Source organism: Micropterus dolomieu, linkage group LG04, assembly GCF_021292245.1.
Source record: "Micropterus dolomieu isolate WLL.071019.BEF.003 ecotype Adirondacks linkage group LG04, ASM2129224v1, whole genome shotgun sequence".
Taxonomy (NCBI): Eukaryota; Metazoa; Chordata; class Actinopteri; order Centrarchiformes; family Centrarchidae; genus Micropterus; species Micropterus dolomieu.
The window spans coordinates 19981406-19985438 of NC_060153.1; the positions used below are offsets into that span (position 1 = coordinate 19981406).

A 4033-nucleotide genomic window follows, 5' to 3' on the forward strand; every position below is an offset into this window, starting at 1 on the left:
CTGTTGAAAGTTGATCTCCACCTCCCTGCTTCTCTCTCTCAGGAAGAGAAGAGGAATTGAGTCTCGAAATTATTTAATATAAAATGCACAAATCCACACCGTTGGTCCCACTACAAAATGTTGCCAATTTTAGTTTTAACCAGACAAAGTTTTAGTAAGTCTGCACGTTTGTCTCCCTAAAGTAAGACATTGCAATTCAGGTGTCATTTCGGCACTAGTGTCAAATAATTTCAAACTGTAGGCTACTTCTCCCCACATAGGCGGTGGGCCGAGGCCGCGTATCTGCATTAGTTTTAGAAAATAATTATCCCTATCGAGGGAAAACCCAGATTGATTCAATTTGTGAAGAATGTTTTATTCTTAATCAGATTTCGTTTGTTGCCACTCGAAATGCTCACGCAATTCACTACATCATACTTTAAAAATCGTTAAATTTACCGGCAAATTCGGCAGCCTACTATAGCAGACGAACCAATAGCACGCTTGCATACTGATGAAGCGATGTCATGTCATCAACCAATCCGATTTAGCTGCATTGAGCACCGCTGTTGACACAACGAAGAATGGCATGGAAGCAGCGACGCTCGGCCGTAGACAGTATGCAGTGAAAGCTGCGAGGGTAAGTATTAATGTTGTTGGAAAATGCTCGTAAAGCAACTTGTTTTAAGACATAACTGTGTTGTTCAAACTTCCGGAGGCCTTACCACTCTAACATTAAAGGTGGCGTTAGCTAACGCTGCACTTGCTAGCTAGCATCATGCACCCATCGGTTGAATGTGGCCTGCATCTATTTCTCATTAGCTAGTTTTGTCTAACTAATAATGTTAATCGCCTTACATCGGGTAGTTTTTCTTTAATTATTATTTCGGCTGCATGGCGCATTTGTATTTTTATTTATGTTTACAAGTGATGCTCGTTTCAATGTGTAAAAGAAGTCAGTGGGGTGTGACCATAACGTTACAGTCCGTGTTTTTGCTGCAGTTTCTCACCATCTTGTGTCTGTTTTTACCTCTAGCACTAAATAACAAGCAGAAGACAGATTCCACTCCACAGATTTAGGCTTCAGCTTGTTTTGAGGCTGTGCATCCTCACGATCCCCGGCCCACATCATCAACAAGTGATCAGGTTAGTGACACCACAGTTGTTATATGTCAAAGACACTTAACCACATTCTATAACATTAAGTTTAGAGGGACAGTGCTTTCTTTAGGGATGGGCATCGAGACCCGGCTCTAAAAGGACCCGGTTCCAAACTTTCTCAAAACCTGAAAATCAATTAGGTCCGGGTCCAAGCTTATCGATATTGCTATCGAGACTAGCGGGTCCTATAATGTAACGTTATGCCTCAAGAGTCAAATCTGACTTAACTTGAAACGCGATGAATAAGAAAGCTAATGTTTTTTATTGAAGGCACCGAAACGCGGTATCAAACCGACCCGGTGTAGGTTTATCATCGCGCTGCAGCTTCGGCTCCTACATGAACGAACAGACACACACACACACACACACACAGCGCCCTGCAGAGAGAGACGCAGACGCCGCTCCATCGCGGTGTGATGTTAAGTTAGCTCCAAACTACTCGAGTTGCCGACAGCTACACTCGTTACTGTAAGTACCTGAAATAAAACCTTCCTGATTAAAAAGACAACACACCTGTCTGTACGGTAAACATGTCGAAAGGGTTCATTTAATCATCTGTCCTCAGTATCTCATCCTGTATGTTTTATACAATCACAGCAAACGTTAGCTTGGCAAAAACAAGCTAAATAGAAAGCAGACTGACCGGAGCATAGACTGCACTGTAATTTTAAAATCTGGCACATTGTTGTAAACTCTGGCTGTGACAAACCAGCCGCTCCTCCTTCTACCAGGTAAAGTTACCTAGAGGCAGTTAACAGCAGCGAGGAGGAAGATGCTGACTGAGTTTTCATTCTTTCTAAACATCAATCAGTATTGTGATGTCAGATATTAAGTTTAAATAGTGACTTTGTTGTTGTAAACATTAATGTTGCTGTTGTAGAAACAACATTTAGTTACATTTAACATATTCAATTCTAATCCTATAATTAATTAAAAAACAACCAGGCAGCTAATAAGCACACATCAATATTAGTTTATTTATATCAAGTCCTATGTCATCTCAAAATATAACAATGTTATCGCACATTGAATATTTCCTCACGCCGTGCAGGCCTACCTCATGCCCGTTGGGTCTCGTCTTACTAAATAATAGTAAAGTATCGATAGTGGTATTATCAATAAAAATGAACAATCCTCATCCCTAGCTTTCTCTATACTGTATATGGTCCCCGAAAATATTGATGGCATCACGGGGAGGTGCTGTGTCAAACTAGTTATCACAGAAAGTAGCAGAAGGTAAGTTTAATTGTCACATTACAACAGAGATGTAAAATTAAATTTGGTTTGTAACTCTTCTGCTACATAGCAGACAATAGACAGTATGCAAAAACAATCATAAAATGGTCAACAGAAATAAACCATATTCCATGGACCAGTGCTGAGGATGAATTTGAGTTACATGACACTATACACCACAAAGGCAGAAGTTATATTATTGCCATTATTTCTGTTTTTCGTTGTTACTGTTATCTTAATCTTAGACCATCCAGTTTATTTAATATATTAAAGTTTTGTGTCAACTAAATCATCTGAGATGAAAAGGAGCCAACAGCTTTGGTCTCTTTTGTTATTAATGTATGTAGTTTTAATGTTACTGAACACTTCATTGGACTTAAGTATAATGTCATTGAGTGAGGGGATTTATTATGTTGTGCTTCTCTTCGTCTCAACAGTGTCCACTGCAGCAAGGTGTGCACAACCTCACTCCTGTTACAGGAACAGGTGGGTCGGAACACAGTGATGTGATTTATCAAATAGGTCACCAATCAATAGTGATGGGTATCGCTACTCAATACCTTTTTATGGTAGCGACCAAAACAGTCTAGTATCAAAACGTCTCCAGTCAAACCATTACACACAAGTAACACACTGAGAGAATGCCTACAACCGCTTGTCCAAGTTCATGTGTGATTCACAGGCGTCACCTCACCTTCAGCTGCAGTCTCAGGCATGTTTGTCACTGTTGCAATTTTATCACCACAAGCTAGGTTTTCCGTTGGTTTCATCACTTGTCACCTTTCGATCACATTCCATCACATCAATTAAAGCTCTTGTGGCGCAGCAGCTGATTTTACTCACGGAGCCTCCGGCTGCAGCTGCTTCAGGTGTAGTCGCTGTGATCAGCTGGATGTGCAGCCTCTCTTTGCTGTTTGCTTCTTTAGACTCTTAGTATTATATACTCTTAGTAGTATAGTTTGCTTTCAATAAATTTCACCTAAATTTGTTTTCCACAGTTCATGTGGTCACTAAATTGTTTCACTCCTCCTCTCTCATTTAAATACAAAAAAACTTCCAAGCTGTCATCCTTCCTTTGAGGATAACCGCAGTAGGATGAGAAGCGATCTGATACAATTTCCCAAAGTGTTTATAAAGCAGTTATTTGAAAAAAGAAATAGATCTCCTTGCTTGTCCATAACAACCATACAATTATTTTAGGCTACCAATGAACTACTACGGCTTCAACAGTTGGTATTTTATGCAAGGTATCTAATGAAGTACTCTGTTATCAGTATCACTTTAGGGTACTAGTGTCGGAAATTTTAAACGATACCCAACCCTACCAATCAGTGCAATTTAAATTCTCTTTCACTGCACAAAGGTGCAAGAGTACAGATGGTGTTTTATATTGCTAATATCTTGTGTCGTAACAGTTTGTTTACACACAGTGAACTTTGGTTCTCAAAACGTAATGTGTGACATATTGTAATGTGCTCCTAATTTCCATTCTTTGTTTCCTTAACAGATTCAAAGTTCAAGATCCACCTTCACACTCATGCATTGCATGTTTGACACCAAACTTCTTTTACATCTCTTTTTGAATTAAACTGCCTTCTCTCTTCGTTCCTGGGCTCATTTTGTTTTTGTGATGTTAGTGAAATGGCTCTAGCTGTGT

The 4033-nt window shown here is 39.6% G+C and overlaps 1 long non-coding RNA gene across 1 annotated transcript; it reads left to right on the top strand.

Annotated features, from left to right (window-relative positions):
* The first annotated feature begins 324 nt into the window (after positions 1-324).
* Positions 325-3983, top strand: LOC123970350. The gene is made up of 4 exons (XR_006824942.1): positions 325-619; positions 1016-1125; positions 2814-2862; positions 3884-3983. It is a non-coding gene; the product is annotated as an uncharacterized LOC123970350 (long non-coding RNA).
* Positions 3984-4033: the final 50 nt, after the last annotated feature.